Raw genomic sequence first — 11,702 nt, 5'->3', positions numbered from 1 at the left:
AGTTTTCGGTTGCCGGTGCTTTGTGCTGAAGGAAGGAAATCTTGATAAGTTTGAGTCTCGGTCGTCTGACGGTATTTTTATCGGTTATGCTTCTCACTCTAGAGCTTACCGTGTGCTGATTATTGATACTAACATCGTCAGAGAGACTTGTGAAGTCACTTTCGACGAGACTGCACCGTGCAATTCTTCTGTCTTTGAGGTTGCAGGAGATGATGAACTCGGCACCCCCATCTTTGAAGATGAGGAGGAAGAAGCTGCGGAGGGTGATGCTGAGGCTACCACGCGTGCTGTGGACCCAGTCGCCTCCGCCACGAGCTCGGACGATGATGACGGCCCCGACCCGACTACATCCACTTCCCGGGGGCCGATCGAGCAGGTGACTCAGCCTTTCCCAGCTGCACATGAGGAGACACCAGCTTTGGTTGAGGAGGAGGCGACTTCGACAAGGGAAGCACCGCGACACATTCAGCGTCGTCACCCACCTCAACAGATTCTAGGTGTCCTCAACAAGCGAGTCACACGGTCCAAGGTAACAAGTATCGCTGGCTTTGCTCATTCAGCATTTGTTGCCTCTTTTGAGCCCAAAGATGTTGGACACGCTCTTTCTGACTCCAATTGGGTCAATGCCATGCATGAGGAACTTGAAAATTTAGAAAGGAATCAGGTTTGGGTTTTAGTTGAGCCTCCGCCTGCTTGTAATCCCATTGGAACCAAATGGGTTTTCAAGAACAAGCAAGGTAAAGATGGGTTTGTAGTGCGGAACAAGGCTCGGCTTGTAGCCCAGGGTTTTTGCCAAAAAGAGGGTATTGATTATGAAGAAACTTTTGTCCCGGTAGCACGCTTAGAGGTGATTTGAATCTTTCTTGCATTTGCTGCTTCCAAGGGTTTTAAAGTTTTCCAAATGGATGTGAAATCTGCCTTCTTGAATGGTTTTATTGAAGAGGAAGTTTACAAAGGAGAGCGAATTTCCTTGCTTCCTTTGACACCGGAAGAAATTTTGACGGATGATATCAGGAAGAAACAGCGCGAGAGCGAGCACCACTTGCGAGTGAGCCACAAAAATAGTAAGGAAGAGTGTCCACAGCCAAATCAAACCCCACAGCTGCAAAGAACCCAGAAACCGGGAAAAGAGGGTTTCGTAATGATGGCTAGGAAGGGGGATATCAAAGCATTGAGTGAACCCGATGCCATGTTCTTTGTACTTATGTACAAGGACACTTTTCTTTCTACTAATGCCTTACCCTCTACCCTGCCGAGTACTATTTTGAATGTCTTGCAGGAATATGAAGATGTCTTTCCGGACGAAGTACCACCAGGACTGCCACCTAAGAGAGGGATCGAGCATCAAATCGACTTGGTTCCTGGTGCGTCACTTCCGAACAGGGCTGCATACCGCACCAACCCAGAGGAGACAAAAGAAATTCGGCGCCAAGTGGAGGAATTGATGAAAAAAGGGTATGTACAGGAAAGTCTTTCCCCTTGTGCTGTCCCTGTTCTTTTAGTGCCTAAGAAAGATGGGTCTTGGAGAATGTGTGTGGATTGCCGCGCAATTAACAACATCACAGTAAGATATAGGCATCCCATTCCTCGCTTAGATGATATGCCTGATGAACTTAGTGGTGCTATTTTTTTCACTAAAATTGATTTAAGAAGTGGCTATCATCAGATTCGTATGAAAGAAGGAGATGAGTGGAAAACAGCCTTTAAAACAAAATTTGGATTGTATGAATGGTTAGTGATGCCCTTCGGTTTAACCAATGCACCTAGTACATTTATGCGATTAATGAATCATGTGCTTAGAACTTTCATTGGTAAATTTGTTGTGGTTTATTTTGATGACATCCTAATCTACAGCAAGACTCTTGAAGAACATGTTGCACATATCCAGAGCGTGCTTGCTGTCCTGCGTGAACAAAAATTGTACGCTAACCTTGAGAAGTGCACCTTCTGCACCGACAAGGTAGTTTTCCTTGGTTTTGTTGTTTCAGGACAAGGCGTGGAGGTGGATGCTGAGAAAGTCAAGGCTGTACACGAATGGACGCCACCACAGAATGTGAGCCAAGTGAGAAGCTTCCTTGGACTTGCTGGTTTCTACCGGCGATTTGTGAAAGATTTCAGCACAATCGCTGCTCCAATGAATGAGCTGACCAAGAAAGACGTACCTTTCAAATGGGGAGAAGCACAACAAAAGGCTTTTGAAGAATTAAAGACGAAGCTCACAACAGCCCCAGTCCTTGCACTTCCAGATTTCAACAAGACATTTGAAATTGAATGTGATGCAAGTGGAGTTGGGATTGGAGGCGTGCTGATGCAAGAAAAGAGACCAATTGCATTCTTCAGTGAAAAGCTAAGTGGTCCAACTTTGAATTATTCAGTTTATGATAAAGAATTATATGCTCTCGTTCGAAGTTTGGAAACTTGGCAACACTACCTTTATCCTAAAGAATTTGTGATACATTCAGACCATGAATCATTGAAACATCTTAAGGGACAACTAAAACTGAATAAACGACATGCTAAGTGGAGTGAATTTATTGAGTCCTTTCCTTATATTGTCAAATATAAGAAAGGTCAAGACAATATTGTAGCTGATGCTTTATCTCGACGTCATGCTTTGGTCACACAACTTGATGCTAAAATTCTCGGCTTGGAAAGTATAAAGGAATTATATGCCACTGATTCGTACTTTGCTGAACCATATGCCAAGTGTGGTAATGGCAAAGGATGGGAAAAGTATCATGTGCATGATGGATTTTTATTTCGCGCTAACAAACTTTGTATTCCAGATTGCTCTATTCGAATTTTACTCGTGCAGGAAGCTCATGCAGGTGGACTTATGGGCCATTTTGGAGCCAAGAAGACGGAGCAAGTGCTGGCCGACCATTTCTTTTGGCCAAAACTGAGACGAGATGTAGAGAGACATGTTCTTCGCTGCGAAAACTGCCACAAAGCTAAGTCTCGTCTGAACCCTCATGGTTTATATACTCCTCTTCCTATTCCTAATGCACCTTGGGAGGACATTTCAATGGATTTTGTTCTTGGGTTACCACGGACCAAAAGGGGAAGGGATTCAATTTTTGTCGTGGTTGATCGTTTCAGCAAAATGGCACATTTTATTCCTTGCCACAAGAGCGACGATGCTTCCCATATTGCTGAATTATTTTTCAGGGAAATTGTGCGACTACATGGAGTACCACGTACCATTGTGTCGGATCGTGACACCAAGTTCTTAAGCTACTTTTGGAAGACATTGTGGGGCAAACTTGGGACAAGACTGCTGTTCTCCACAACATGTCATCCGCAAACGGACGGCCAAACTGAAGTTGTGAATCGCACACTATCAATGTTGTTGCGAGCTGTCCTTAAGAAGAACCTAAAACTATGGGAAGAAAGCTTGCCACATGTTGAGTTTGCATACAATCGGGCAGTACACTCGACCACTAGATTTTGTCCATTTGAAATTGTATATGGATTCAAACCCACTGCTCCCATAGATCTTTTGTCTTTACCCATTCAGGAACATGTGAACTTCGACGCAAGCAACCGAGCTGAATTTGTCAAGAACATTCATGATAGAGCTCGGGCCAATATTGAAAGGATGACCAAGAAGTATGAGAAGCACGCTAACAAGGGTCGCAAGAAGGTGTTGTTCGAACCAGGGGACTTGGTTTGGGTGCACCTTCGAAAGGATCGTTTTCCAGAGCTGCGCAAGAGCAAGTTGCAACCCCGGGCTGACGGACCATTCAAAGTTCTACGCAAGATCAATGACAACGCTTATGAAATTGATCCGCCAAGTACTTATGGTGTGAGTACCAGTTTCAATGTGTCCGACCTCTCTCCATTCTTTGGATTGGACGAGTCGAGGACGACTCTTTTTCAAGGGGGGGAGGATGATATGCCCACGCCGACCACACCATCAAGTATACCGACTACATCAAGCAAGATGGAACAATCATCAAGTCAAGCTGCACCAGCTCATGTCTTCGATGGACCAATTACTCGTAGCCGAGCTAAACAGCTACAACAAGAGGTGCACGCGCTACTTTGTGAAATTCCATTTATTAATGAGAATTATATACTTCCTAAATCGTGCATGTTGCTATTACTCAGGTTCACCAAGGAGGATGACAAGGACACGCCGAGACTGAACCAGAGAGGAGAACTACGTCGAACCAGTTCGGCCTGGCAGAACTGTCATGAAGAAACAGTCATATCTCTTGATTCATAGAAGCTGTGAAGGTCCATGAGTACTTGTTGGAAAGGTGTTGAAGTCAACTTTCTAATGCCACTAAGTGCGGAGTGCTTTAGAGCTTCCAGCTTGGCAGCCAAGTGCTTTTGGTGCAGACTGTTCAGAAGATCAATAGTCAGCCTGATATCCAAGTTCCCGTGAGAAACTGTATCGCTCTACAATATTTCGTGAAGCATGCTACACATGGTGTGAAAGGTTATCAAATTAGCTTTCCAACGCATCAGGTCCCGCATCTTTTGGATGTTCCTAGGTGGAGTTATGATTAAAACATTGAAGACCACTCAAAAGGCCAGAAGACATGCGGGAGATTGACGACCACTGCATGAATGATCAAACCAGTTGGCCTTCCACCTTCCCACGTGGCTCTTTCAGTTCACATCTATTTTTAGAGACTAGTTATTAGTATAAATACCCCTTATTTGTAAGCCAAGAACAACTTTGATGAATTAAGATTATTCCAGTGATATTTGCAGCCGAGCTGCTTGAGTGTCTTACTCAACCCTTGTTCTTCCTTGTTCTTCTTGAACTTGTGGAGAGATCTCTCTGAGATCCACTAATTCGTGCTCTGCGGGTTCCAGTACGGCTGCCCCGTCTTGTGTGGATTAGCTCCGGTTGTGGTTCTGCGGTCGTTCGGAGATCGAGTCGAAGTCTTCGCGGTTTCGGTGTCTCTCTCCCCGTTGCTTGGTCGCATCCAACCTTGGCCAGGTGTAAAGCCTTTTACGCCGCTGAATTTTTTTTCAGCAAGTTATCCCCGTTACCAAAACCTACTGTCGTGAAGATCGGGCCAATTCGCTGAACCAATTCGGTGCATATCAGCATGATGGGTGAGCTGCAGTTCTTCCTCAGGCTGCAGATCAAGCAAACTTCCCAGGGCACGTTCATCCATCAAGCCAAGTACACGAGGGACTTGCTGCGGAAGTTCGACATGAGTGACTTGTCTCCTTAGCCGACTCCGATCAGCACATCGACAGCGCTTGATGAGGACTTGGATGGTGAGGCGGTGGACCAGAAGGAGTACAAGAGCATGATCAGCTCTCTCCTGTACCTGACGGCGACCCGGCCGGACATTCAGTTCGGGGTCGGCCTCTATGCGTGATATTAGGCTTCGCCGCGCACCTCCCACAAGCAGGTGGTGAAACGCATCTTCAGGTATCTGAAATTCACCCTGAGTTTGGTCTTTGGTACTCTGCGGATTCTTCTCTGGTTTTGGTTGGCTTTTCTGATGCCGATTTCGGTGGGTGTCGGATGTATCGCAAGTCGACATTCGGCACTTGTCAATTTCTCGGTACATCTTTGGTGTCTTGGTCCTCTCGCAAGCAGGCTAGCGTAGCGCTTTTTTCCACAGAAGCTGAGTATGTTGCCGCTGCTAGCTATTGGTCCCAGATCCTTTGGATGAAACAGACCTTGCAGGATTATGGATTGAGTTTTGGTAGGGTTCCCATCTTTGTAGACAACATGTCCGCCATTAGCATTGCAAAGAACCTTGTCCTACACTCTAGAACCAAACACATAGATATCCGGTTCCACTTCCTGCGAGATAACCATGAGAGAGGCCGCATAGACTTGAACCATGTCCCTTCAGAGAGGCAAACCGCAGATATCCTCACCAAACCACTTGAGCAGGACACCTTTGCTCGCTTGCGAGGGGAGCTTGGGGTTTGTTACCCCTTTTGATCGCTGACTTCTCTTTGGTTAGCTTTTTGTAGGTCTTTGTTTTTGTTTCTCTTCGTTTTCTAGCTTCTGATAGATGCATTTGCATTGCACATGTTTGTATTTTGCATTGCTTCACTACACTGGCATTCTTGTATACACTGTTATGATCCTCAAGTGCTTGCCAGTGTTGTTTCTTAGACTTGATCATGTATAGCTTGCTCTTCAGTATATGTCATATCATATGAGTTAAGCTGTTTTGATTTGAAAATCTGAAAACATGATCACCCTGTCTGTCTACTATCATGTTAGGTTGTATTGATACACTTTGCTATCTTATTCATGCTAGTGTGGTCTTTAATCTTGGACATGAGCTAAAATTATTAAAATTATTTAATATATGTCTGAAATGGATTGAAAAGATCCAGGTGGAATTGCATGTCGCACTGATTGAGCTTTCGGGACGGATCACATAGCACTAGTGAGAACCCGGGCAAGGCTGTGCATGACTGAAGCGAGTGCCTTAAGCTTCTGACTGCTCTTGGCATAGGCTTGGCCTCGCTGCTAAGTAAAGCATGATAAGCTTTCAACCCCTGGCAGAAACACTTGCTTGATATATACTGTAAAATTTTCATTCAAATGCAAGTGTTGAGTTGCAGAATTGATTCATGATCAAATATGTTGGCTGCTTTGGATCACCATGTATGAGTTTGGCTAGCATTGCTTTCTTTCTCCTACTTGCTGTTGCTAGATCATGGGTGATGCTTTTATTTTTGCTGAACTGAACTTGCTAGCTCTGAACTTGATTGATATACCATGTTGAGCTCGATTCAGTTCCTGTTTCTGAAGCACACATGTCTGTCACTAGATGATCATATCTTTGTATGCCTGAATGTTTCACTTACACCCTCTACACGACATTCATTGCATAGCATGATTTCAGGGGGAAGTTTAGGCATTTTTTAGGCTTGATGTGTGCATGTGCCAACAAGGGGGAGAATTTTTGGGAGAGAAGTGATCGAACAAGGGGGAGACTTGTTTGATTTTTGAAAAACTTATTGCGCACAGGGCTTTGAGAGTGCATCATTTTGGGAGACTTGTACTTGTGAGAGGGAAAGGCTTTGCATGGGGAGTATCTGCTTTGTTTTGGCTCCTAATCTTTCCTCGCCTTCCCTCTGCTTCTTGCATGACTGCGTTGAGCATTACCTCTGTCTATGAGGAGTCATGTTTTGGCTTTTGATCGATTGCGTCGAGCTGTTGCCCTTGTCTTAGGGAATCTATCTTTTCTTGAGTAAGTGACTGTTCTTGCCTTTCTGAGCTTTTTGCCACTTGCTTGAGTTCTTCACTTTCTTCGTGCCATTTTTTACTTTTCACTTCTCTGGTTACAGGTGGTGTGTTGACAATGCACTCATCAAGGGGGAGATAGAGGAATGAGCAGTACTCACTCCTGGCTGTGATGAGTGAATTGTCAACCGTGCGGTGTGATCGTGTGCTTGGTCTTTGGTTGCAGGTACACGGGCGTCGAGTGTCGACGGTGAGCTGCCATGGAGGTGCTGTGGCCGATGGACTGTGCGGTGGATGGCAGTGAAGGGCAGCCGGGACCGGAGCTCGGGCTGGGCGACAGCTGTGGCGTCCACTCCTGGATCGAGGGCGCTAGCACCGGTGGATGATGGGTTTCTTGGTTTGACCAACAAAACCAAGCTGGCGGACGGTGGTTGAAGATGCCAAGTCGTGGAGGCACGGGCGTCGGTCTCGGGACTGGCGGAGGTGACGGACGTCGACGGCGTCTAGGGCCTCGCTGCGGGCGAGGAGGTGACGGGCGTCGGGCGGCGTCTAGGGCCGTCAGAAGGCCGAGGCGGGAACGACGTCCAGGACCACGGCGTGGAGGCGGGAATCTTCCCGCGCGTGGAGTTTTGGCGGTTTTCACAAAACCGGCCACCTCACCAGGTTTCACGAACCCCTCAAAACCACGGATCAGATCTGCATCGACGTGGTGGCATCGCGGAGAAGGCTTCGAGTCGAAGAAAGAAACTCCGCTGTCGGATGAGATCTTGTACCCTTTCCGGTTTTGCCCCTACGGGCGTTTTTAGTGTACGAGTCAAGGTGGAGGTCATTTCTGGGAAGGGACCGGTCTGACCGGTCTGTGAGACCGGTCGCCCCCGAGGTCGTATAAATACATCTCACCTGCCTCCTTGGACAGGTGAGTCTCCAAGCCACGAGTCCTTTTCTTTTTTTCCTTGCTTCTCTCTCTGTTCTAGGGTTAGGCTGAGGTCTCCATGGAAAACGTGGTCTAGATTATAGCTAGGCCAACAAATTTGAGAGGGTGGATGAATGGGTGGAGGTCTAGCTCTTGTATAGGTGAATTTCTCTGTAAATCACGATGAATTTGAATGAAATCGAGGACCCTTTTGAGCAGCTCTCTTGTGTTCCCGTTCATCTTTTGTTCATGGATTGATTTCCTCTCTTTTGGTGGTTTTTGAGATTAAAGTTTTCTCTTGGTGGGTTTTGGGACTCCGTGATTTGCTTCTCGACCATCTAGCCTAGAGCTAAACCCCCGAGAATCACGAGTCCCTCGGATTGAGGTTTTTGGAGTTTTTGGAAAACCCTCTTTTACCTCTTTCCCCACGAAATTCTTGTGATCCTTTGCGTTTTGGGTTGATTCATTTTGTGGAGAGGTTCGTCTCTATCCCAGGAACCTCCCTGCAAATTTTGAGACCATTTGGTAATGATTTGAACGAGTAATCTTGAAATCACCTCGAGTTCGCGGGCTGGAATTCTGTTCTGAGCAGAAGCGTCCTGACCGATCGCAGCAACCGGTCTGACCGGTCGGAGCAACCGGTCTGACCGGTCTAGAATTTCAAATCCAGCCCGACCGGTCTGATAGCCCAGAGTAAGCGGTTTGACCGGTCCCTGACTGCTAGATCTGTAGTTTTTCTCGATCGCTTCCTTGCTTTCTCTCACTCGTTCCTAGGGGTGATTTGTGTTGGTTTAGCTCTTCTATAGCTACTCTACACCTCATCTAGGATTTGAGGGTTTGTGGTGATTTTCGGGATATAGGCCGACGGATCGATCCGAAAGAAATTTTGATCGACTCCCATTCACCCCCCTTCTGGTCGCCAGTTTCGGTCCCTCAAAGCAATTTATTATAGATTGAACAAAGTGCCAAATACAGTGACAACGGAGTTTTCTTGCCCATTTGGACCACCCTTCCCACTCCACCTCTTCCTCTTCTTCTTCCTCTTCTTCTATCTCTTCCATGTTGTCCTCATCCTCTTCAATCCCCTCCACCGCCTCTCTCAGTTCTTCGATTTCTTCTTCTGGCCTAAGGGGTGGGTTTGCTGCACCAGCCGCTGAAATGGAGGGTACGCCAACAACCGAAAGAAGCTCTCCTGATCTGCGTAGGGTGACACATCTAAATAATTGCCCCGGCTATTGGTTCAAATGACTAGTGAATCGCCGCAGCAGGTGGTAAAATCTTTGTGCACACTCGAGTAGGTCTGCTTGGGTGACCTTTATCCTTCGCCTGAACTTGCAGCGGGCAATGCATTCGCATGCATCATGGAAGATGTCCTGCACCCAGCTGCTGCCGAGATCCTTCTTGATCTGGTAATAATCGACAAGATCCAGGATGTATTCGGCTTCATACAAAGCAGACATGAGATCCTTGTTCATTTTGTCAAGTGTCTTCAAATCATAATCAGATTGACACTCCGTGACTTTCACTGCTCCTACCATCCTCTTCTCCTCGACAACTTGTAGCATCTGTTTCAGATCTGAGACAGTGTGGATCTCGAGCTCCCGGAGCTTTCTTGATGCATCGAAGACAAGGTAAGCAAAGAGCTTGTTGACGAGCAAGGTGATGATGGGTGACAGAAACCAGCCTAGTGCAGTTATCCACCAGAATGTTCCAAGTGTCCCTAAGTTTGCCATGGTTTGGATGCTATGCTCTCTTGGAGATCGATGGATGGAAGAATAGCGAGGAGGAAGAAGACGGGTGAATGGATGAATGGCAGTAGCCCCTCGTTGATGTTTGCAGCGTGTGAGGCTCTACCGCAGCTGGCAGGCTCAATAATTCATCTAGCCAAACGTAGGACAGTGTATGTTTGTGTACTTGCCGCAGCCACATAGGACACGAACTGAATGGGCAGAGCTAAAGCCGAGGGTCGGTCAGGCCGTCACGGGGTACGGTGGCGTCAATAATTCATCTGATTGCTGGAGACACGGTAGGGCCGAGAGGCGTCAGGCATCTCGAGGAGCATCTGCGTCCGGGGTACGGTGGCGTCAATAATTCATCTGATTGCTGGAGACACGGCGGGGCCGAGAGGCGTCAGGCATCTCGAGGAGACTCTGGGATCATTTCAGGCAGCGTCCTCTTTGGTTTCTCTCTCTCTGCTGGTGCTGGCAAGGCTCCGTGACGACTTACCGGCACCAGAGCGCTCATGGACAAAGCTATAGATGGTCAAATGGGCCGTGTCAGATGAACCGCACGGAAAACGACACTAAAAACACAACACAAACACGACCCAACACGGTTGGTTTAGTGCCAGTGCCAGCACGGCACGATCGTAGTGTAGTGCGTGGGCCGAAACCCTAGCACGCAGTGCCAGTGTAGTGCGTGGGCCGAAACCCTAGCACGCAGTGCTGGCACGAGCACAACACGACTAACAGCCGGCACGGTGATGGCACGGGTCCAGTCCACAACCACTCATATATATACCTTCCATCTCTCACAAACTATAGTTTCTCTTCTCCCACTCATACAACCGTGGCCTCCCAGCCCCTTGCCTTGGCCGCCGAGGTCACGGCCTCCCCGTTCCCGTCGTCCCCTTGACCTTTAGCGACAGTGACACAGTGGCAGTGGAGGCTGCCGGGCGGCGGGCCGGCACGACACGGCGGGCTACTCGTGCCGGTGGGCCGGCACGACACGACTAAACCCTAGTCGTGTCGTGCCTGGGCCAAGGAGCCAGCACGCAGTGCTGGCACGACACGGCACGACTAAGACTTAGTGCCATGTCGGGCCGAATAGTGTCGGGCTGAATAGTGTTAGTGTCGTGTCGGGCCGGGCTGCACGTTTGGCCATCTATAGCCAAAGCCATTGCCAGCTCTTGGCAAATCGTGCTATGCCATGCCGGCATGTCGTGCTACCGCCGCGGCCCACGCGGCACGACATGAAGGGCGCGGAATCGTGCCGTGCCAGCACGATGGCATGGTCGGCCAGCGCATGTCATGCCGGCTCGAGCCCGATGCGGCGGCGACGACGTGCGCGGAGGAGGCGGCGACGACGGCGAGGCGCACGGGGAGGAGGAGGCGGCGACGGCATGGCTCGCGGGGAGGAGCCGGCGGCGACGCCGAGACCCGCGGGGAGGAGGAGGAGGCTGCCACGGCAAGGCGCACGGCCTTCCCCCACCGGAGGCGACGCCGAGGCTCGCGGGAGGAGGCGGCGGCGGTGAGGCACACGAGGGCGCTGTCGGCGCGGCAGGCCTCATGCGGCGGCGGCGGCGACGGCCATCCCCTGCACGACCGCAGCCTACACACACGCGTGGGAGAGAGAGTTCGAGAGAGACAGCTGCGAGTGTGGTTGTGGGCTGAGGCTGGATCTAGATGGATGGAGTAAACTGTGGGCTGGGGAGTGAGGGAGAGATAGGAATTAGGGTTGGGGGGAGGAGTATGGGCCATTAACGGGCCAAATTATCTCCAGCATAGAATTAGTTGTGTCTTATCGGGTTAGGCTCGTTAGTCGTGTCGTGTCCGGGTTGGCACTATGGGTCGAAGTCCCGGCCCAGACACGACCCTATTCATCGGG

Source organism: Panicum virgatum, chromosome 8K (assembly GCF_016808335.1).
Source record: "Panicum virgatum strain AP13 chromosome 8K, P.virgatum_v5, whole genome shotgun sequence".
NCBI lineage: Eukaryota > Viridiplantae > Streptophyta > Magnoliopsida > Poales > Poaceae > Panicum > Panicum virgatum.
This window is presented reverse-complemented; position numbering follows the sequence as displayed.